Source organism: Meleagris gallopavo, chromosome 5 (assembly GCF_905368555.1).
Source record: "Meleagris gallopavo chromosome 5, MGAL_WU_HG_1.1, whole genome shotgun sequence".
In the NCBI taxonomy this organism is placed as follows: Eukaryota; Metazoa; Chordata; class Aves; order Galliformes; family Phasianidae; genus Meleagris; species Meleagris gallopavo.
The window spans coordinates 45,645,015-45,670,549 of NC_139408.1; the positions used below are offsets into that span (position 1 = coordinate 45,645,015).

Consider the following 25,535-nt stretch of genomic DNA (forward strand, 5'->3'; position numbering starts at 1 on the left):
CTAGCAGTCATTCAAGACAATTTCATACGTTAACAGAACTACAACATAAAAACACAAATGTTGTCGACCTACAAAAGATCTACAGCATTCTCAAAGCTTGAAAGCATAAAATTAACATGATATATTCATCTCAAGTATTAGTTTTGCTATATCTAAAAGGATTTGAAGTCATTTTTTCGTTTAAATCAATACTGAAAACTTAAATGCAAAATTAATCTTGACAAAAATTTCTTCTCCAATCAATTCCATAAAGTTAATAAGAAGGACACTCCCAAGATTACTTCAGTATGTTCATTTTTACCTCAAATACTGATGCTGAGCTTTTCCAGAGTTTCCAAGCCTGTAATTTTGTTTCACCCTAGGTAACCTAGAAGGCAACATAAAAAGAGAGTATTTTAACATGAACTGCCATAAAAATCAATTGTGCCATGTGGTAGTCTGCTTTCTTGCATTTTAATATTTAGCTCTGTAGCAACAGCACATGGTCCTTCGAAATCTAATTATCATCTGTCCTTTTTTGGCTGGGGATACAGACAGTCAGCATCTGAAAGCCATAAGTGCTCCGGAGATATTTGCATATTTTCTGTTTTATCTGCTAAAGTAATTGCCAACTGAATACAACTAGATTTACAATTTTCCTCTCCTGTGCTCCCTCCACACAGCTTTCACCTAATGCTGTGATGAAGTCTTAAAGAAACTTACCATCCAATACATAGCCAAAAGAATTGACTTAGTTTGAAAGAGCAAAATAAACTGTTTTTGCTTTAATTTTACAACAAACGTGTGGGAACTGCAGTGCAGAAAATCTGGTGAGTACTGTGTTAATGTACAAAATAGACCTACTCAAATCTTATTCCCAGTTACTTTTCAAATTCATGTTTGCAATGCACACACGCACCCTTTTTCTGCACAAAACACAGAAAATTACCAGTAAGGTGCAGTGAGTTGAACAAATCTGTAACAATACATTCCTGTTACGTACAGGTTAATAGTTTATCTGTTGGCTCTACATGAACCAGAAATCAGCCTAACAACTGAAAGTCTTCCCTTTTGAAGTAGAGGTCCAGAAATACACCACACTCCATATTATCTCTTTCAGCTTCTCTTCCTATTACAGCATTTAGTTACCCTACCGTGTAACAGGCACGAACAGAAAAAAAAAAAAGCTCAATTACTTGTCAAGAAAGCTTGTCATCACGTATTGCTTCACACAGCAAATACACTTTATTCCATAATCGTAAGCAGAAAATGGTAAGCAGAAAGCAAATAAATCGGTAGGTTCAGATTTGGGAGAACCAAAAGGAGAACTTAATTCCCCACCAACCCCAACAATTTCCTTTGGCACATCAAAGCCGTAACACAGAAGTCGGCAGCCTCAATCGATCCGCAGACATGAATTACAGTAGCCCTTTTAATGCCGAAGCTAACATATAACCAGACAGGCCACATTCCTGAGATGCAGTCAAGTTCTCCTACAAAACAGCAGCTCCCGCCATTAGCATCTCAATGGCGCTGGTGCCCGCACCCAGACAAAGCCCGGTGCGCGGAGCAGCAGCCCTGTCTGCAGCTCCACTGAGGAAACGCTTTGGGCTTACCAGAGAATTTTAACAAACATCAGTGTCTGATCTGGTAATACTTTACAAAAAAATAAAGTCACATAAATGCTTTATATGCAGATAGATAAATATAGATATATAGAGGTGTCAACCAGAAAACTGACAAGAGGTACAGTATTTACAGAGACTGAAGATCCTGTTTAAAAAAGCAGTGTGACCTTTTAAAAAAACAGTAACTTTTTTTTTTTTTTTAAAAAAAAGCTTCCTATTAAGAGCTTAACGTTGACATATTTTATATAATGACGGAAGGGGAGAGTTCCAAGCGTAGTATTTGGATTGTCCAACTAGCCACACTGCAAAACCTTAAATTCTCAGTGAACAAAGCAGCACTGTTCAAACAAACAAATAAAAAACCCAATAGTCAATTCCTATAAGGACCTCAAGAGAAGCAGGCAAGGACAACGTGACTTCTGCAGATCTCAGTGCCCCGGCAATCTGCCAGTAACCAACAGGCACCCCTGCAAACCTCAGACAAGATCTTTGAATACCGTGGCTGTTTGCTACTTTGACATTTGATAACACCGAAAAATAAGTATATGAATATATCAGAAAGTATGCAAAAGAATATATCAACAGTTTTGATTTTTATTTTCTTCTCACCATCATTTCATAATTTGGTGTTAGGAAATAATCAGGTTAATGCAATAGCTAACCACTGATATTAAGGAAAACAACATGAGTGCCGGAAAGAAGTGGGAATGAAGTTGACAGCAGTAGCACATGTTCAACCTGTTACTTGGCTTCACATTACCAAAGTTTTCTCCATCATTTACATTTTAAAATTAAATGATGACTATTCTCCCCATTCTAAAAATGATGTTAATACTTTACTATTACTAAACTATTACTCATGAATTGCTAAAAGACTGAAAATGAACTGCTATTTTGCAAGAAGGTCTATGCAATCGGACTTTGAACCCACAAGAGTGATGGAGCGAACAATCTTCAAGCAAACAAATAAATTTTAGTGCAAATCGAAGTCTTGCAGCATCAGAAGATATAAGGTAGAAACAGCCTTTGTGGCTGTGATTAGGAGAAAGTCCTTCTGGGCCACCATCCTATGTCTCTTTAATTGTAGCTGCTTCAGGATTTTCAAAAGAGCAATTACAAAATGAGACTCACTCTTCTCTTCCATGTGTTATTCCTAATATTTTTCTTTCGTTATCCTGTGCTACAAACAATAAAACAAGTTTGTACTGTGATTTCTAACCTCATACTACCTCAAACTCATTCCAAAACAGAATACTCTCAACTTGACAATCTGAAGTCTTCTCCATGGAAGTCAGAGGGAAAAAAAAAATATATTAAGGACGTCTTTATTTAAAGTCAACTAAAAGCCACAAACATTTAATAGATTTAGCAATTAAAATGTATTCCATGCAATACTTAATTTTTTTTTTCCAAGCTACTATTTGAAAATAAACCCACAGTTAAGCTTATAGACCCTAATTTATGTAGTTACCTGTATTATTACTACATCTGTATTACCAGAAAGGGTAGCTGAACATACTCATGTTTTTTTTTGTTTTGTTTTGTTTTGTTTAATCACTTGGTCCTTTGATTTAGCAACGAATTGTTTTCTTATAATTATTTAGTTTATCTAAAGGTTAACTTTAAGAAAGGAAGGCAATTAAGCAGGCATTAAGGCAGGGATTTCTCCTTTCCCCCATCCAAAGGGGAGCTGTGAGCTAAGTACAGTTCCAAAGTACCAATTATTCTTGCTTATGGTAAATAAAAGCAGCAGCTGCCCTCAGAATATAACCCCATGTGGGGCTTTCAAGCTCGTTATTTGCATCAACACAAACCCTTCCTCTCCATGTGGCAGCCAAGCTCCCACAAACAGAGGTGTTTGACAGTCCTCTGTTCTCCCTGTCAGAGATTCCAAAGCTAGAGTCCTATGATACAAGAGGTCTTCTCTAAAGGCATTAGTTTTATAAAGTAGCATCTAGTAGTATCTATGGATATCTGGGTTTTACATCATTCTCTAGGATTGTTACCGGTCTAAAATGAGAGTTCAAATCTAATGTTGGTCACGCTATTAATTCATCTATCACTCAGCACACAGGCAGAAGGATTAATTAAAAATAATAATTATTATTATTATTATTTGTAATGCAAATCAACTCATTTTAATGCCTAATGTAACACTTGAAATATAGAAGTATTATATATTGATTAGCACATTATTTAATTACATTTTGGACTTTGCATTTTTTTAGTCTGTTTTCCTAAAAATAAAGGCTTCTCTCTAATCACTTGCATGTCTGTAAGTACTCCTTCCTGGTCACAAACTTGCAGCCACAGTGCTGGAATTTTCTTTTATGTGGAGGTGGGAGAGAAGCAATATTTTAAGTCCATAAAAATATGTAATATAAGGAGCACCTACTAATGCTCCCAAATTCAAAAGACATTCGAAGCTTCAGATGCCAGGGAACCCAAGCCCCAGTCAGACAACTATATGCCCAATTTCTTTATTTGTTTGGATTAAACAGCCTATGTAATAACATTTAAAGGTGTAGATGAAAATTCCCTGTGGAATCCTACCAGGGTTTCAAGGGCCCTCACAAAAAGAACAGACTTTTTCATGTTAAAGTCATGTCTGTTCATAAAAACAATCTGAATTAATTCCAAAATGGAAAAAAAAAAATCATTTGAAAAGGAAATACTTCATATTTTAACCTACACAGCTGGCTGACTGACTTACTGTGCACAGCATCAGAAAATAATGGCCTTTATATTGAGCCACTTCTTGCCTGAAGAGCTGAGAATCATCTGGGTTAGCAATACTAATCTGATTAGTAAGAATCAAATCAACAACTGCAGTGTGTTTGGCAGCGTTAATGGAATTAACACAAGAAAACCTGGCACATTATGAAGCACTTCACAAAGAAAATTCAAAATATCTGGAATCTATAAGAATTAAGATAACTTAGCTTAACAACAGTTACTAAATGCTTTCTATCTGAGTCAGATTGAAAAGAACTACAACTCTTTTGAAGGCAGAGACTTTAATACCTCCTCTTAAGTACCAGACCACTGCCTAGAAAGCCACTTCGATGACACATACCTAGATGGGTACAATGAACATCTCACTAAAAGAAGCAGCATATTATAAGCACTGCTCTTCTTTCTATACAAACACTTGCATTTAAAAGTAGAACTTGAGCATTCTTTTACATTACTTGAACTAAGATTGTAAAACTTAAGCAAGTTATAATGAATTAGTGATTATTAGCTATTTTAATGCATCAGTCTTCACTTTTCAATGCTGTTCAGTAAAGTAGAAAAATTTGTATAGTTCCTAGTGTTCAGAGCTAGTCAGAATTTAAAATTACATTTTATCATTTTAAAGGTGAAAGTTTCAAACGGTGTTTTCACAACACAGGTTCTTTGTTGCGCTGTTGGCTTTCAAATAACTGGCACCAAGATAATGAAAGCGATTCAGATATCTGAAAGAATTTGGGGGAAAAGGTGGCAACATCCATACCGATGTTAAAGTGACAAGATACATATAAGAGCAAGTGACATTTGCCTTGCATATTTTTAGTCCTGAACCAAAGGTAATGAAAATCAGAATGGTTTGCAAATATTTGAAGAGCTAATCTTGTGTTCTGTAACTTCAGGTTCCCAATGTAGGAAACAAACACCTTTGTCTTTAACAGATGTCTCCAATGAAGTCTCAGAAGTTTATGCCTTATGATTAACTGAGAAATGAAAAATATTTAAGACTCACAAAATACAACTGGAACACATTCTCCACAACGTGTGGGATCACAGGTGTCTAACATTAATAAGCTTTTTTTAAAACTTAAAGCTCACACCCCCGCCTCCCCTCTCTCCCCCCCTTTTAAATGCCTTTCACTTTTTCCATCAACTATGAAAGACAGGAGAAGGTCAAATAGATAAAGAGCCTACCATGTCAGCAGACCTGAGAAATGTCCTGTTCATCATAAGGGTCCCTCATCTCCACTGTTGATGCTGTTAAGCAGCAACACTCTCAGTACAGACAAACAACTCAAAAACCAGACCCATCCCAGAGTCAACCATCTGTGAATCTTCCACAGTAGCAGAATAAAGACAAGGAGACAAAGAATGACTGCAAATACAACAGGTATCCTTGAGATATTTGTGTCCACTAGGAAGTGTTTTGTCTAATGTTAAGCCTATACTTCACAGACAAGTATCTTTATAATCCAGTGCAACATTAGCCTTATTTTTCACATTAGCTCTGCATATAACATATACAGTAACAAACTCTTACGCAGCTTATTAAAAAAGTAATAAAAGTTGCTTGTCCTTGTTAAATAATAAAGAAAACCCTTCATAAACTGAAATAAGCTGCATTGCTATTAACCATATTCCACATTAAAGAAAAATGGGAAAGATGAGCACAGTCACCCTTTTATTTCTCAAAACTGGAATGGAAGCTATTTCTGCATGTAAGAAAAAGCATTATCCTGTTACAAAAATAAAAGAATGGTTCCAGACATCAGAACTATGATGGTTTACTGAAAATTGCATCAACTTGTTTAATGATTACTAAGGCAAGCTATAAGGAAAAACAAAACAAAACAGAATTTTGCTAACAATTCCAGTTTTTTTAATATTCTCATCAAAAGCCATTTAGGGCTAAGAAATAATATTTTGAAGCAGCTAAATCACTGTAAATGAGTTAGTTTTGGTTCTGGAAGCAATATAAATTACTATAGTACTCCAACTGCCAAGCCTGACTCAGAATGCATTCACATAGTTCCTTCTGTTCCAGTTCTACTCTGAATAGCCTGGCACTGGAAAGACAGGCATACCCACAGGATTCTGGTCCACATTCATCAGTTCAAGGGAATTCCTCTCTTTTGTAATGCTAAAGTGCAGTCTCACAACTCAATCAGTTGAGAAGTGGAGAATTGTGTTTTCAGAACAGAATATAAAGATATTGGCTTATTGGCTTCGGTAGAGCTTCGTTGCTAAAAGAACATCATTGTAGATTTTGCTCCACCCAGAATTCCAGTTCCAGAGCACCAGTTATCAAATAAAAGCAGTTTTGAAAAATAAAACAAGTTTAAGCAAAAGAAAAAGCTGATGTGGTCTTGTTATTACCACATCAGCTGCAGCTTGAAGTTGTCAAATCACTTATAATTATGTTTAGTATCATCTAATTGCCAGCAGCAAAATAGCAAGCACCTTAGAGGTTGCTTGATCCCAGCAACATGGAGCAGCAAGCAGCAGGCAGTCATTAATAAACATTTCAGATTTTTTGTGATTTTGTCAGTTCTGAGTTCTCAGAAAGAAGAGCCAAGTTCTGTAATGTCTACCTGGCAGCTCTATCAGCACAGCCTGGACCACCTCTCTTCTCTACTTATGTCCTAAGCTTCTAATGCAGATATACAAGGACCTACGAAAAAAAAAAAAAGTGGTATTTTAGCAGGTACATTCACTACAGAAATCTTGGTGATTTATATGAGAAAGAGAGGAGGGAAATTCAAAAGATTCAGATAAGAACTGGAACACAACTTCTCTATTTTGAATCTGGAGGAAAAAAAAAAACAAACAGATTTGCACATGATCTTTCGCAGATATCACCATACGATCCCTCCAACCTGGATTAACTTGAGAAAATTCCACGTTTCACATTTTATGACTCATTTGAGGGCAGACACACTGTGGAAACATTCCTTGACACCTTTTTGTTATCTGACCCTTGGGTGGTTCTGCAAATAATTCAATACTTTCACTAACAATGAACACACTGGGTTAGGAATATTTCCTTGCTTTCGCTTATTCTCACAATGCCCTGCAGACGACCGATTCCAACAGATCAGATTGATGAGTACATAATCCTCCAGGGGACAATTAAATCCAGACTCTCCAAGAAGATCCATGATGCAGCACGAAGGGGATGGAAGGAACAGCAGCTGTAATGAATACATAACACTATCAGAAGAAACGCTGCCAGCATTTAAATGACAAAGAACAATGAAAACTCAGTCCAGGTAAGAGTGAATAAACGGAAATAAATAGGTTTCTAGAAGCAAAAAGGAAAAATATGAATGCAAACGGAGCTCTGAAGAGATACTCCTGCTCAAGTAAAAATAGATACTGAAAGTCGTAAGATACAAAGTGGTTAAAAAGCAGGGGAAAGGAACAGCATTTTAAAAGTGATTACTCCACCACAATGCCCCAGTACAGCAGATCTGATTAAATGCAAGGCATTAACAGCCCTTAACTCAATATTGATTTCTATTGGGAAACTTTAAATTATCAGTTAAGAAAACTCATTATGGTTGTTTAGTTTTAATTTTAAGCAATTACTTGATATTAATTACCTGATCTGCAAGTTATGAATATGAGCCTTTGGGATATTAGGAAGGTACTGTTACAACTACTATTGGTTACTTCATTTAGCTTATTAATCAGCATTACTAATAACCATTATATAGAACATCCTGCTTGTCTGACAGTCGTGTGTTATGGTGTATTTAGGAGGAATTTATAACTTGATTAAATGCAAATTAAAATTAATATTTCATTTTTTATTTATTAAAATTTATATTCTGCAAAATAAATATTTAAATACAACTGTCTTTAGTTTCACTGAGTAATCATTTAATTTTCTTAGTTAAAGCTAACAAGCTAACTTGAGGGATAATTGAGTGCTACGACTTTCAGAAGGATTAACATAGATTAACTTCTACTGGAGATTTCCACTTCTTCCTCAGAATTGCTTCTCAACTATGAAAGAGTAGATACGTTTTTAACTTCTCTTTAGTTAACAGATGAGTTATAACACCTTTCTTGCATTACACAAATCAAAAGTAATATTATTCAGAAACAAAAAGCATGTTTTGCTTTTATAGCCTTAGACACTTAATGAGAAAGGCATCGTGGAAGTTAGAATTAAATATTGACTCCGATTCTCTCCTAGCTCCACGTAATTTATACAATAGATGGTCATTTTCATAGTTTACACTTCAAGCATCTTTCAAACATATAGTAAAACTGATCAGAAAAAAAGAACGCAGTCAAGGCCTTTAGCACATGAAGTATTTTGAAACGAAACTGTAAAGTTACAGTCATCAAATAGACGAGAGCTTAGAGAAACTGAGACTAATCAAGTGAGGCAATGAAGTTAATTTGAAAAGTGAATTAAACTCCTATGGGCAAGCTGTCACTGGGAAGAGTGGCCTTGCTACTTGTCCTCTATTAGAATTAAACACAGAGCAAATACAGAAGTTTAACATATCTTAATGTCACAAGAGGTATTTCATTATAGCTCTCAAACATTCTCATAAAGATCTGTATCTATGTGTACAGTCAAAATGTTCCAGAATAAATGCAGAAGAAACGTGATAGCTCTGTATAGACAAAACACAGAAAAGTCACTTTGTATTTTATCGCTCCTCCTCCATTTTCACTCAGCAGTTACATAAAACGTTGTCTCGTCTTTTAAAGGTCCCCTGATGACAGTGTAAGATGCATTTCATAGGGCACTGCCAAACATATGAGCATCCCTCTTAGATTCTTCTCTTCAACCCACATGCCACCTGCCACTGTGCCTTATGCTGGTACAACTGCTTCTAGGTAATTTGTGGCCGGGTAGGAAGACTAGCCATAACAGTAATAAAAGACGTCACACAGAAGAAAGCTGTTTCTTAGATGAAGCAGCTTCCCCAGTCCACCACATAACTTCAGAAATTCTGCACTCAAAACTTCAAAGCAAGTACCACTAAGTCAGGGGATGTACAGGTGTTTTCTTTCTAAGCAATAACGTTAGCTAAAATGCACAACTTACCTACAGCCAGAGATAGACCTCTGCACCTCAAGTGCCCAACAGGAAAAGGATTTACCATTTTGAATATTATCTGTGATCGTATAACTCCTAGGTAGAAGGCAAACTTTTAAAGAATAGGAGTATTTTTTACATAAAGGCTTTCTTTTTTAGTTATTTTAGTTAACTTCTACGTGGTATCCTAATACCTACTGCAAGCATTGGATAATATTTCATAAGCAAATTATACATACACTAAGTGATATTTTGAGTTGTATGTCTGCTACTGAAACCGATAAATATTGTTTATCTCAAATGCAGTGGGACAGAAATGTTAAGACAACACTTTATGAATGGGACTCCATACATCAGAAGTCAGACTGCTCACACTTTTTTTGGATACTGATGTATCTGAATGATGCTATCACCATTCAATTACTTAAAAGAAAAAGAACATCAAAAAAACTGCAGTCATTATTCCTCACAAAATCAAGTGCAGGACTGTTTAAATTGTCAAGCAAAGTCTCCAATTCCTTCCCAGATTTACTCTAAAAGTAAAAGCATAGGGTAGGAAAAAACAGTTCTTTATTCAAATGAGAGAAGAAAAAAAACAACAACAACTTATGAAGGTGACTTGTCTCTTTCAGCTACTTTAACCTATTCCTTTCAAACTTCCCACATAATGATTCGAAGACTTATGTTGTGAATACTGTGAGGTCCTAAAGATCTGATTTCTAATTAAGGATTGCAAGTCTTTATCATGTTGCTGGTAAACATCTGGATTAGATTTTATTATTATTTTAAACAATCAGGACAATGCCTTCTCTTCCCTTACTGAAACCTAACTACTTTGCTTCAAGAAGTTCTTAAGGCTAACCACAGGGATTACAAAAAAAGAAGTAGTAAAACTAGATAAGGGAAAAAACTTAGGCTTTGATTTGTATTTAATGACACTGCTATCATGGAACACATCAATACATTTGACGAAGAAACAAGATGCTGTAAGATAAAACATTTTCATGAACACCTCCCTAATTACGAAGCCAGGGTTACAGATGACCACTAATTAAAAATGGGAGGCTTTAAACTGGGCATAAAAGGAGATCTGAATTTTCTCAATCTAGCAGCTAGAGCATAAGTACTCCATCATGGTTACTGCCCTTTCTGACTGTTATTATCTTTGTTTCAAAGTTATTGAATCCCAGCTTGATACTCAAAACCCATAAGATTACTACAATAATAAACCTCTCTGTAACAACTGCTTAGTAATAAATGAGAAAGTAGAAGGTTGAGAAAAACATGAAAGAGTTATTTCAATTAACAAGTGAGAAGAGACATCAGTATTCACTTCATACAGAAGACAATCAAGTAGAAAGTACCCACAATATTTTGGGATTAGGTTTCATGAGACTGCCAACCTAGTCCCATGGCAATTCAGTGCTAGATGAAGCAACTCCACTCCTTCTCACTGCTCCTTCCTGTCTATAAGTAGCTTTGACACTTGTTTGACATGCTGGAAAAAATAATTCAGCTCCCTAACCCTTTTCTCCTTTGCCTGAGCAAGCTTTCTGCTAGATCAGCAAGCTGCATCAAGTATGGGAGGTGGAGGGTGCCAGATGGGTAGTAGAGCTGGTGTGAGGAGACGGTTGTCATCCATTTTGACAGCCATTAGGTGGCTTACCTTACAGGAAACAAACAAATTGGGTTCAAGAGGCTTCTTACTGTCGCTCAAACTCAGACAGCAATTTCTCTGTTGCCAGCTATTGCTGATCTGTGTTACACTGTGACAAGAAACTTTAAGTTCCAGAAACAAAACTTCTTGATACGTAGTACAAAAATAATTAATTGAAAGCAACAAAAGAAAACATTTATTAGCACCAGTATGGGAATGAACCATAAAAGGCTTTAAAAACATTTAACAGCAGGCAGTCAATATATATATCAATAGTGTTATTGGCATGTTGCTCAAAATACTGCCAGAAATCAGCACCTGCTTCATCATTTTGCAAGTCACCACATGCTCTAAAACCATCCAGCAGCTCCTTGCAGACCCTTATTCACTGATGTAAGTGCCAGCCAGCAGACAGCTTTAACAAATCATGGATTGCTTTATTGAAAATTCATCTTCTATTCAATTTAAGTAACACAGTGACTTAAGATGATCGTTTTCCAGAAAGTTCAGTATTAATCAAGGCAGGTTTTATGTCTCAATCTCTACAGAGCAGAACATTAACTATGCAAAGATTACCACAGGGAAAATTACTCATCTCCTGTAGGTTGATTGTATGTCTTTGAAAGACCCAGGGAGCTCATAAATGTTTCTGGCACTCTCCCAGTCTTTTTGCATTGAAGTACTTCAAGGTAAAAATGCAGGCCTATGTTGTGCATTACCTTCATAAAACCTACACCTCCTCCTCCAGAGTTCTGTCATGTGTCATATAGCTCAAGCTCTTTCCTCTCAAATCCCAGGACAGATATTCTTCACCACACATTCATGGTTACACTTCTTCAGAAGATATCACTAAATTGTAGTCTGATCAGAGTACAACACTAAAATCAACTCATGTATTCAGCATATAAATAAACCTATGAACTTCAATACCTAGGTATATATTTCTTAACTACAAATAATACACTAAGCTTGGTTTTGAAGTACCAGTTACGGCTTCCTTTGTCTCTTCAATTCAGGAGGCTGATGTTTACTGAGATAAATATTCTCTAGACCAACTAAGAAAAGAAAAATTTTTCTTTATAAGTATTAAAATGAGGTCCACAGGATCCAGTTTAATTGTCTTAAGCTAAGAGAAAATGCAGCTCTTGTTTAGAATAACTGTAGAAATAATGAGAGAAGAAAAAAAAGAATAATCACTAGGCTCAGTAACACAACTGTGTCGCTTCCCTCTTGCAATATCTACCATTCAGGCTGACACTGGCCACTTAACTGCTAGAAACCATTCATTTCCTTGGGTCAATATTCTCCTTGTTTAGCCTCACAGAAACGGGAAAGCATTAGTACATCATAATAAGAATAATTAATAATTTAAATAAATAAATAAACACATATTCCACAGACTCATAGAACATACACCAGAAACAGGGCTTCAAATAAAGTCTTATTTTCAAAGCAGTGTACCTTTTCATGCCCATTATCCGCCTTCAGTAGTAATTCAGTTTCTGAAGTCTCAGAGATCAATTTGGCAGTATCATGTCAGACAGCAATAGTAACTAAAAATGACCTTCAGTGGGGGAGGGGGTGTAGCATGGAGAAGCATGCCTTTCCCCACCTCAAGCCTTTCATAGAGATCATATCACTTCTTGATTAATAACTTCACGTAGATTGGCAACATGGGCATTTAACTTCAGCACAAAGATGTTAAAAGGTCATGGATCAAAAAAAAAAAAAAAAAAAAAAAAGAGAAGTCAAAACATTGTTACACTGTATTCAGTATTCACCTTCTTTTACTTTATGTCCTCTTCCAAAAAAGAAAACCTATTAGTCACTGAGCATGAAGTTAGCAAGGCAGATGCATTTGCCTACTTGGAAATACAAAACTTAAATGAGGAAGCAGAAGTCTCACTTGAGATTGATTACACTTGGTCATCTTTAATGGTAACAATATTAGTGCCAGAAGTCAATGAACGTTCCATAAGGCCACAGTTAGTAAGTCCGCTTAGATTACCTGTCTGTATCAACACCTAGAAACAGTCCCAGATTTCAGCAGTTGAAAGTAGGGGGTCTGAAAAGAGAGATACCTGAATGAACTTGCCAGATCTCAGAGAAGGGCTTTCTGAACCTGGACATCCGGAGATCAATTCTACCTGTTTTTAAACATCAACTACAAAGTAACTTCACTTTGTTCATTTCCTCAGGAGCAAGAATACATCAAACCGATAGCAACAGTTGCAAGAAAGCTGCAAGAACCTTGATCTAAATCCGGACTAAGCAAGACTGATGCAAACAAGGGAGAAACATGAATTGTGAAGTTAGCCATAGAGGCAAGCAAATTACTCGAGAGCAAACTATGTTTGCTCCCTATAGAAAGGAAGGTTGTGCTATTAGCAAGTGGGCAGTCCTTCAGACCAGTTGTCAGAAAGAAGAAACTATTTTTTAAAATAAATCCTACATTTTTTCATTTCCAAGAAAACTGGACATTTACTGCTACCCAGCTGCTTTTTGGAATCTGCTGAGGAAGGGTTGACATTCTATCAGGAATCAGACTCTGAAAGAAGAGACAGGCCCTGGGAACCAAGTGTTTTAACTATTAACAGTAAGGACTGTGGGCCTTGGGCATTTTCTACGTTTTTTTTTGCATACAAGTGGAAGAGTGAAAACAAACAAACAAACAATGCCAGCACAAAGTCTCAACCTGCTGCCCTGTTCACAGCAGCCATCCCACTGCAACTCAGACAAACACACACCTAGTGAACCTATTAAGGAATTGACTGTTCACAGAGATTAATAGAAGATAGAAAACATGAGCAGAAACTGGTTATTGCATATCACATGGCAGCAGCATAAGCATTAAGCCATGGGCACATACAAGAGGGGAGAGAGGGGGAAAGCATGGCAGAATAGGTTTTCTACAAGACTTGTATATTAGCAAGTATTGAGAAAAAAAAAAGATTGCATTTTCTTGGTCAAAAGGCATCCACAATGCCAAACTAAAAAACAAAACAACCACAAGCCAGCAGATTCACAACTGTGTACAAACTTACATAAAAGAGGTACGAAAGTCCCTGGCTCTACGATGCAAGAATTTGGAGCACTGCTCTTCTTTCTTTCCTCACCAAAGAAGGGCATTTCACCATTCCTTCGTAAAAGATGTGCAACTTTGCAAGTAAATTCCTTGATACCAGTTTCACTTCTGAATCTGAGAAGCAGAGAACTTGCAGCAATTTGAAAGTAAAAAACATATCAGGAAAATTTTCCTCAACCAATAAGAAGCAGAAGCCAGCTGCTCAGCATTCAAATGCTTCACATCAGTAGGCAAAGCAAGTCAGAACTACCAAGACCAAGCTTTCAGAGAATATCAAGGCATACTTTAAAATAGTAGGCACAGCTTTGCCCTGTAGATTAAATCTTTTAGAATGGCTCCTTAATGACAATCCTGCAACTGCCTACTCCCTCAAATAACTAATAAAGTTTGAAAAACCACCTTCAAATCCCAACCAAAGTAACTCCAGCTAAAAAACGAACCTTTAGTTATTACTATCTATCAGGTCTCTTCCGGTCTATCACAACCCACATGGAAGTCAGGGAAGACTAAAGATTGAAGAAAAATCTTGATGGAGTGCAGAAAGCACTATTTTGTCTTTAAACATTCTTGGCCTTCAGGGTGGAATGTTCTAAAAGCACATTTCACATAATTACGCAGAGGTTATTGTTCTATACAGTACTAAAATTATACTTCTACTTTCTTTTTTAAATAAAGCCACTTCCTGGGGAAAACAATAAACCAAGCTTCTGTGCTATGAATATGAAGAAATGAGTACTGAACACATGAAGATGACGGGACACAGATGGTCAGAGCTTACCCAGCTATACATTACAACATGAGGAAAGAGAACACTGTAACCACATCTCTCCATTGCCAACTGTATCTATCAGTATCCACAGTTTGTACCAACTATTTGAGAGAAAAAGAAAACTGGATTTTCTCACCGAGAATTATGGAATCGTGGCATACCCCATTATAACTGAAGAATGTTTTAATGAGACTAGATCATGCCCTGAAATAAAACTTGTCAGTAATCCTAGCACTTACTATAATGCTCAGTATTTCTAAAGCATCTTCAATCCTTTCCAAATTCTTCTGTAGACTGTAAATGAGAGTTCAAGCTTATACAGAATACGATAACTCCAAACATACCACATCCATTTTACTAAGCATCTCCTTGCTCTTCTAAAAAGGACAGTCTTTTTCACTTTTCTTCTTGCCAGCAATTTGCATTCAGTTACAGATCAATGCACATTTGGTCCATTCACAGTGAAAGAGAACATAGATTAACTAGAGATGCTCAGACTCTATAAGAAGGTGTGCTAAAGCACCTTTGCATCAAGGAAAAGGAATCTTACAGATTTCTGAAATGGGACGTCATATATTTTGTGTACATCATGTAATGAACAGAACTACTGTTCTGCTTATTTTCTTCCCGTAATCTACAGACCATCAAGATAACAGTAACTTTTATAAAATATTTGTACAATCTTATGTCAGACAAACTTCCCCCTCCCCAGCTTGTTGGCTTCCCTCTACCAGTATCCAGTGGAGGACAACCATGAAGGAGTATAAGAGCAAGCTCTCCCACTGACCAGTTATCTTGATGTGTACTGAGTCTGCAATACTTCGGCATTCCTAAGATGCTGCTGCACCAGGAATTGTAGTTACACATGATATATTGTTCTATTGTTGTTTTCTTTTTTTTTTTGATTTGTAAACTACAGGAACCTTTCATGAACAGGTGAAAAAAGCTATTGCTTCCTATCTACTCTGCTCATGACTTAAACTTCAATCTCTTTTCCTACCTCTTTCAACTCTTCCCCTGTGTAAGAAGTCCTAACAAACTTTCTCCCTACCTTTGTTCTTAATCTAATACCATCTTTTTGAGAAAGAGGAGAAAGACAGCATAAATATCCAAACTGCAATTAGTATTACATATGTTGGCCCAGCAAGGATCTATACGCTGGCATACTGATACCCATTTATTTCACTTATTGTCAGTCCTAATGCTTTTTGACTGCTGAGTACTGAGCTGCCACTTTCACAGAAATGTTACCACTAAGACGATTTTGTACCTAATTTAGAGCTCAGCACTTCTGAACAAGCATATTTATTTCAATCCTACAGATTAATACATTAAAAAGTAACAATCCTCTGATCGTACACCTATTAGCAGCTTCCAGTTGAAAGCTTCTATTAATATCTCCAAACCTTGTAGTGTAATCTTCATAACTACAAGTCTTATAGACACAGACAATGGGAATGTCCCTCTTCAGAAGAAAATTTAGGAGAATAGTTATGGTATATAGGGAGTAAATCTCAGTTTGTCTCTATGCCAAATTGTGTGTGTGGGGAGGAAACAACAACAACACAACTTACCAAAGCTATACATGCAGTATGCCTTTCAATACAGCATCAAAAGTACTTTATTTTAAAAAGCATAAACAAAAAGTATAAAGCATAATATACCATAATGTTAACCGAGTACCTGCAGTTAATTCTTTTTATTTTCCAGTTTGGTCTTGTTTCTTTAAAAATGGTCATCACTTTCAAAACCACAGCTTCCACCACAACTGCGTAACTTGGGGTTCAACATCTCATCATTAAGAATACTCATAAGATATCATCTGAAGTGCCAAACCCCCTCCATCTGAAGTCAATAGGAAACTATTTTTGGAAATAATCATTTCCGGGGAATGACAATAAGCAAAAACAAAACAAGCTTTTTTTTTTCTCCTAGATGTCAATATCGCAGCCCACGTTTTTATTATGATTTTCCCTAACATCTCGGTGTACTAACGTGCCTTTTAACCTTTTGTTCTTTCACAAAGCACCAGGTGAGCCTCGATCACTCCGCTACTTCACTCGTTTGTACTGGAACAGAAGGAGCACAGCGAAGAGCTGAGAGTTTCCTACACCGCCTTTAGCAGTGGTGAGAGAGAGAGCACCAGCAGCGAGACCTTTCGCCATGCTCCGCTCTTCGCCCTCAGCCCGTCGGGATGGGGCAGGGGGGCTCCGATCCCCGCAGCCTCACACCGGGCCTTCCCCGCGGGCCCCGAGCAGACAAAGCCGAGCGCGGCCCTCACGCCGCCGGGAGCCGCCGAGGCCGACGGCGGGGCTCCGAGCCCGGCCCCGAGACGGGCGAGGCCCCGTAGGGACGGGGACGGCTGCTGGGACAGAGGCGGGGCGCAGCTCACCGGGACCCGGCGGCGAGAGGCGGGGAGGGAGCGGCCGCCGCCATCCCACCCACCACGGCGACGCGCGGAGCGGGCTACCGCCACGCAGATCCCGGGGCGAGCGGCGGGCGCGCCCGGCCGCCATCTCCTACCTGCTCGGACGGAGCCGACCCGGCGCTGCGCCCCACTACAGGCCGCGTCTCATTGTGCCGCCGCCGCCACCGCCATTTCCCCGCTGCCGCCGCCTCGCTCCCCCCAACTGTCAGGTTCCTCCATTCACCTGGGCCCGCGACGGCCTCCTCCTCCTTCTCCTCCCCCCACCTTTCCCCCTGCGCTACCGGCCCTACGCAAACGGAGCGCCTCCCACCCGTACCGACGGAGGCCGCCCAGCGCCTACGACGCAAGATCTCTCCGAGAATTCCACCCTGCGCAGCTTACGCTCCGCGTCCCCGCGACATGAAAGGAACCGAGCGATTGGCGGCGAGACCCAGACGAAAGGTGAAAGGTTCACAAATCAGCCAATGCGGCAAGGCGACACGACAACTGCTCGGAAGCTGCCGGGTGGTCCAAGAGCTCACGTGTGTGCGCCTCCCCCTCCAAAGCATGGCGAAGCTCGCGGCCTCCAGTTCTCCTCCGCTCCTTACTCGCGCACGCGCTCGGGCGGCAGCGCTGAGGGAAGGGCGGCGACCGCCATCTTGGTGGGGCCGTGGGTAGGAGAGTGAGGGCTGCGGGGCACTGCTTTTCCCGCTGAGTCGGGAGTGCACCTGGGGAGACAGTAGTATCCAAACAGAAAGAGGATCTGTTTGGAAGCAAACGAGAATGCTTAGTGACTCTGGTTAGAGCATGGCAGTGCTTGATCTCCCATGTTTCTGCATGGGGAAATTCCACTTGTCCATAGTCATGGTCATAGTGTTCATTCTACCAAGAGCAAAGTCCTGCTCCTCTGCCTAGGAACTGGCATCCACAGCCGAAAAGTTGTGTTGGGCCAGAGCAGGGAGGATGGAAAGATTGCCAGAGGTGGCTGTGCTGCCTCACCAGCATTCTTTTGCAGTTGCTGGAGGCTAGGCTGTTGTTCTCACTGAGTATCTTGCCAGCCCTCACTTCAGTTACGTTATGAGATACAACAAAATTTTAGCAAAAAGTGTCCAGAAATTTCTTGGATGTAACTTTTCAGCTGATGTAACTTTTCTACCATCAAAACCCTTCAGGTGAAGCATTTAGGAGGGGCAAATGGGTTGTGCATAAACACAGGAGCACAGTTTCTCTTGTATGTCACATGCTACTGTTTTCCAGCTTTTATTTTTATGACACAATTGAAATCAATATTTAAAAGTCCTTGGAAAAACTGGGAGGAAACTGCAAAGTAGCAAAAAGCCTTGAGTTTACCTAAACTGGTCTGCAGTGCCACATGACTTCTAAATAGCACATGACATAGGATAATGTCTGATTATAAGCACAAGGTCACCAAGGTAGGGCATAGGATTGAAATGAATCAGTTGAGCAGAACAAACATGTTAGGAGTTATCTTACAGTTTATTTTAATTTCAAATACGGAAATACGGACAAATAAGGAAAAGGATAACTCTGATAGATTCATATTTTGAGTTTAAAAGTCCCTCAAGCCTAATGTCAGCTGGGATGGATTATCAAGAAGTTAAAGTGAAGTGATCACATCCTGTTTGTGTCTGGTTCCATCCCCATGTGCGTGGCAGTTTGGTGGAGCTATTAATGTCCAGTTATCAATTACAGCAGTGTTGGAGCACAGAATTGCAGCTACAGTCTTGAACAGCTGTGTCTGGAAGCAACCATGAAAAGCTGCATCTGCCTCAATTCACAAGGCCTTACCTGTTCTTCAACACATTGTGCTCACCTTTTGCTGACTTGGTCCATGTTCATCAGTGTCCACATCAGCAGTTTAGATTGTCCTGTTAGTCTCCATGGATTTAACAGCTCATCCTTTTTGCCTTGGTGCCCACTTCATTTACACTATGAACGAATTAAATTGTTGACCAACAAGAGAAATTTTGGTGGCTTTTGGTGATGTTTTTTCTCCTGAGTGTGTTAAAAGGAAGTGTACTAAAAAATGGAAGCAAACAGCAAAAGTCTTACTGTTGGGGCAACAGTTTTTGTTGTTGTTTTGTATCATTTTGTCTGCTAACTGCGAAGTTTAATTTTTCTGTTTAACTTTCCTTCATCCTTCACTCGTATATGTCCAAAAGCTCTTAATTTTCTATAGTTTTCTCACTCTTTGTGAAAGAACAAGATGCATATTTTACCATACTTCACAACAGTGGTGGGATATTCACACTTAAAATTCAGAACAGCTTAATCTATGGTGCTAGTGAGTGGTCAGATGTGTGTACTGTCCATATAAATCAGTATACAAATACTGTAAAGATCTATCCACACGTGGGCCAAATAATGTAAATATATGCACCTGGCTTCATTCTGTCTTCTCCTGACTTCTCCTTTCCACAGTGGATGCATTTAGTGCATGCTGCATTTTGCCGATCCTGTTTGCCCTGCTGCAAAGAGCACTGCAAGATATTTCAGGCATGCAGGTATGGCACTAGTCATGCTTTTGCTAGTCCAGGTAAGCAAGTTAGGACCATCCTAAGATCACAGTTACTTACAAAGGGACTGGAGATCGTCCTTCTTGCCTAATAAAGAAGAAAATTGTAAATGTAATATAAAGCCATTTCTTGCCAGCTGCTGCTCTTTTAAGTTGTGCTGAATGTGATGCATATGCAGCTGCAGATCTGTCACTGGAGATCCAGCTTTCTTCATTCCATCTGCATTCCACCTTCCTTCCTAGGACAGTTTGTGCCTACAAAATCTGTATGAAGAAATAAGGGTAACCAGAGCACCCTAAGTTTAATTTAAACCTGGGTAAAATGATTTCAGATTAAAAGTGATAGGGAAGTCTAGGATATTACCAAAGTAAGTGTTTTCTTTACTTAGCTCAACCTTAGTTGCTATTTAGAGCACATTTCTTTTGTAATGCCCGTATTATTAAATATTACCGTATTAGGTATTTTTATAGCATTGAGGGGACACCCTTCTGTTTTTTTATGGTTGGAAGAATAATTATATCCCGTGACAAAACCTTAGGAAGAGGAGCAGCTGCTCAGTCTTATCCAGTGGGAGCTGTCAGACATATGGGTCTATTTTTCCAATTTAACTGAAGTACTGAAGGAAATTGGCATACTTGATTATTTCTAACATAAAATAAAGCAGAAAAAAATCCTCCTTAATCATCTGCAGGCCAGGATTAAATAATGAATTTTATCCATTTCAAGTAGGTTCAAAGAGAAGACAAGCAGAATACTTAAAACATAAAAAAAACCAAAACACACTAATGCCAGGAGAATTCTGGAAGTTATTTTCATATAAAGAAAAGGGTGTCTTTCTCCACAGCTACTTCCTCCTTGAGCCTGCTAGCTGACAGGAGTTTTTGATTTAAAAGCAGAGTTGGGATAAAACTTGTACTATACTGTATTGGCTACACACTCCTTTGTAATATTTGAATATTTGAATATTTCTTGTCACCAGCTTACATTATAACAGCTAATCTTCAGATTTTTAAGCCCAAATCAAAAATTAAACTCTACGTTAATTTCACAAATTTCTTACAAAATTTTTTAAAGTAAAAGGAAGTCATCAATACAAAGCTCTAAAAAATTCCACATACTTCAAAGGCCTTGGAATTCAATGTTTCGTAAGAAAAAATAAACAACTCATAACTATTAAAAAAAACAAACAAACAAACAAAAAAAACCATGAACAGGACATTGGGTGAAAGGAATAGAAAACCCAACTAATTAAAATCCAGAACAGAAAAAATGATCATGCACCAAATCACAGCTTTCACAATATCTCTGGTGCTGGAAACACTGATGCTTTTACTCTATGCAATAATTGCAGCAAGACTGCAGCAGCAGCAACAACAAACAGAGATATTTATCTCCCCCTTTCTATAAAATCATATCAATAAATGATACTAGATTTTGTTTCTAGTTATTCCTGCTGGGTAGCAGTGAAAAAATGGGTGTGAGTTGGAATGGAGAGAAAATGCAATTTTAAAAAAGTCATAGACAAGTAATTGTCTTCATTCATGCTACAGAACTTTGAAATTAAGCCACCAGAAGCTTTGCTTTTGGCTCTACATAACTAATTGGGTTCCAAAATGGATTCTGAAGAGATTCCTTCCTGTGAGTCAATGGTGACCTCTGTTGTTCCCTGCTGCTGATACCAGCCACGATGCTGTTTTGTCTTTGCATCACACTATTTCAGTAGTGCACTTTGAAACAAACCGGCACTGAGAAAATATAGGCCAGTGTGTTGTGAGCAAGTTTCTGTAAAGAGTGTGTCTGTTCTTCGCCTCACTTCAGAAAATTTAAATTGAGACTTCCCTCTCAAACAGCTCCTATTCTGGCTACAGTTTTTTCTGTTCATTGTTGTGAATCACTACAGAAAAAAGCAGTTACAAACACTTGAAGCCACGGCGCTAATTAACAACATCCGCAACATATTATGAGAAAAAGCTGCAGGTATGAGTATGAAGGAGGAAGCTGGAAGAAAGAAAGAACCTCTATTTGAGCAGAATCCATTCTTAAAACTGGAGCTGAGGGGTGTCAGGTTGTGCAAACTTTTGGTTTCCCCTCTAGGATACAGGTTAAAAAAAATCTCACAGTGCTTTCAGACTTCGTAACTCTAAATAAGGATGTTTCCCCCAGTGCAAGTGGGATTTAAATATTTTTAACTGTTGTAGTGTCATTTCTCCTCCCATTTATCACTGACTTGAAGTTACTTTAAGCAACTCATGTAATTCCTGCATTTCACATGCAGTTGCTGCACAAAAGATCTATCATACCATAATTAACAATGGTTCTTAATAGCCTTGAAATATACATTTTTATGCTCTTTTGCCTGAGAATCAGGAAATAATACTTTGTAAAATATAAACGTACCTAGCGACTACAGTTACGATGATTCTTGCTAACATGCAGAGAATACATATCAGCAAAATGATAAATCAGTTCCCCAGGGTACAGATCAGCCATAAAAGTAATGCAAAAAAAAAAATAATCAGTTCAAAGTATTTGCAGCAGAGGGTGCTATACATTTTGCTTTGATCATGTGTTACATCCCATTCCAAGGTAAAGCGTACGGTTTGGGGAGCACAGAGAAGTGCCAACAGTACAGTCTTGCCGTGGAACAGACTTATTCACCAGAAAGCATGATACCTATTAGCCTTTAAGTTTTGTTAGAAAATAAGTGCTTCTATTCCATTCCCCATACAGTTTCATGATGTTTAGTTCTGTATTTCTGGACGACGGATTACTTGTCTGATTCTCAACTGTATTTTTTCTCTGTTGCACTTTGATTTTTGCTCATGCACTTTGCTCGTACACTGCTAAGGGAATTGAGGTGTAGGGAGAGGAGCATAGTAAATATGAATCAGCTCTGCACCCAGTAAGTTACTAATTCACTGGTCTAACACCTAGCATCTTACATAGAAATAGGCCAGATAAATTGAATATTAAGAATAATATATAATTCAGCACAACTGGTTTTGAAAGCTTACCTTTGTAATACCTGTTTTCACACATTATGAAATTAAGTAATAAATAACCAACATGAAAATTTTAAGTTTATTGTTTGTTGACTGGAATAAAAGTTTGGCTTCCTCCTCCAAAATTAAAAGCCACTCTTTAGGTAGGTGAGAAAAGTGCTCTTTATGAATTTGCTCTGTTTGATGAGATTTTCTCTACCAAAAAGTGAGTACAGTTTCTGGGCGTTAAATGCAAAATAAGAACAAAATGGTAATCTGTGCTGACATTTGGTGTCTGTCAATATACAGAGAGGAAAAGGACAAACTCACAGGTAAGTTTATGTACAGGAAGCCTGTCCATTTATTTCAAAACTGGAGATTTTATAAAATAAAGTGGAACTATTCACTAGTAAATACTAATCTTATTACAGAGTAGCAGTTTCTAAAAACATTTTCTTTGCTATTGTACCAACTATACACAAGAATACATTTCTTTCTCACAAAAATTAGCTTTGAGCAACAAGTGCAAATGTTCGATACATACCACTGATTGAAAGCATTTAGAAGAAATGTATTTTAAAATACACAAAGATGCATCTCCTTCAGCCTTTTGATACCAAGTCCTCCTTGCATTTGTTCTCATTTAAACAACCTTCACTCCTTACCACTTGCCAAAGGGTAACGTTTTATAAATATGACATCCCTTACTTATAAATGTCTCTAGTTAACTCCTTAGCAAACTAGATTGTTTTAAATTGAAGAACTTTAGTAAGAACGGTAAAATTGATCAGGGTAAAACAGGGTTGTTGGGTTTTTTGTTTGGTTGGTTGTGGTTTTTTGTTGTTGTGGTTTTTTTTTTTGGCTTTTTAAACAGAAGAATAAAATAGCATGAAGTGGTATGGAAACTAAAACATGTTTCATTCAATACAAAAGCAGAGGTTGAATTCTTTTGACTGTAATAAAAAGATGTCTTTGATTTACAATATTTAATTGTAAGTTATTCAGCATTAAAAAAACAAAAAACAAAAAACAAAACAACAACAAAAAAGTTGTTTCTCCACAAAATGAACAGCACATAAGTTGAAAGTTAATTGAATTAAATTAGACCAGTCATTTCTAAGTGAACACTGGTGATTATCTGTTATAGTCTAGTGACAGCTGTGGATCAGAGCTGCACTGTATGAATGGTTCCTTGGGCACAGAGCAAATGAATTCCGTGAATCAAAGAGATTCCAGGAAGGCCCAATGAAAGTAATGAAACTACTTTGGCAGTAAAATATTACCTGACTTGAACACAGCCTTTCTTGGAATGTTATTTTTTACTATTTCTCACTGAGGTCGAATTAATTATTTTTATTGCCCCTTCTAACCTTTTCATGAGGAAAGAATTATATTAATCACCCAGGGGCCAATTTTATGTTCCAGAGACATAAACTTAGACATTCCCCTCATGGTGAGAAAATAACACCGTTCTCATTTTCCATTATCAGCAGTAGCAGCTGTCTGAAAACGAGTCATCAAAAGTGCCACTGAGGTGGAAGTGAGCTTTCCACTTCTCATATTCAGAGGAAGAAAGAAATGCTTTGCTATTCATTTCAGTTAAGATAACCCTGAAACAGACACGGCACTTGAGAATAAAAGGTTAATTTTTTTTGCCTTTTGTGAGCTATAGAATAGTGTGTCAAGAGACGGACAGAGTAAGCAAGCTTTCCATTCAAAATATGTCTTTTCTGATATCCTTTAAATGTGCATATAAATCCTGTCCTCTGCCATGCATAGCTCCACCGTGGCAGGGTGTGGGGTAGCAGCTTGCACTCGTGCACGCCCTGCTTATGTACAAAACTGGAGTATAAATGCTCATCAGCCAGGCGTCTATAAATTAGCATCATCAGTGGTATGCAGTGGGGAAGAATTTGATGTTATTTACTTGACAAAAAAATTGCACAACATGGAAATACAAACACCTAGGGATTTTTTTCCTTCTTTCAGGTTCACCATCTACTAGCCCAGTGGAAATCAGGAGGTGACTTTTGTCAGGTCAGAGCTTTTGGCTGTGGAGATTTGGGAATTTTCACAGGCACATTCTAACCTGTGACCTTACTCTGCGTTCCAGCCACTTGTTCCCTGCTGCTGTCTTCTTAATCAAAACTGGTAGGGGATGGTAACTTCCTAGAAGTAGGGGATTGGTCCTACATAATTTGTGCAACAAATGCAATGCATTTAAAGGGGTTAACTGAAGTCTGTGGCATTGTTTGTGGACCTAGCCCTAAGGCAATGCGTAGGCTTTGGCTACTTCTGGCCTATGTGATGGAAGTTAAGTCCCCTCAGGGCCAGATCCTGTAGCGTGTGCTTAGCACACAGATGTGTCACACTGACTTTCACAGAAGTCGAGAACTGAACACATCACTGGATGCATTCATTTTTGTGCTTGGTGAGAAGGGACTCCCAAGTACTTAAAGCTACATGTAAGTGATAATGCACTAATTATCTTCTTGGATGGTTGAATATGAGAGCACATACACTGGCCAAATTCCTCTTCTAAAAGCTCTGATTATGTGAGGATGGGTACCAAAAGCTCTGAAAAATAAAATAAAATTAAAAAATAAAAAACCCTGGGCCCCAGTAAATTCAGTGGCTCACTACTTGGATAAAGAAATCATACTGTCTATCATCAGAAGATGTAAAGGAAATAAGTGAGTTAAA

General features: G+C 38.1%; 1 protein-coding gene across 5 annotated transcripts in view; it reads right to left on the reverse strand.

Moving 5' to 3' along the window:
• The window catches only part of DICER1 (dicer 1, ribonuclease III), a 65,024-nt gene extending 47,233 nt beyond the window's left edge, over window positions 1-17,791 (reverse strand). For 2 of the 5 annotated variants that reach the window (XM_085225562.1, XM_085225558.1), the window contains exons 1-2: window positions 17,431-17,574; window positions 302-367 (exon numbers count right to left, since the gene is read on the reverse strand). The gene's annotated coding sequence lies outside the window, so the exon portion shown is untranslated. Of the gene's footprint in view, window positions 1-301; window positions 368-6,928; window positions 7,009-17,430; window positions 17,575-17,651 lie in introns of those variants that run through there. The other 3 variants (XM_085225560.1, XM_085225559.1, XM_085225561.1) reach the window with 3 other exon arrangements.
• Window positions 17,792-25,535: the final 7,744 nt, after the last annotated feature.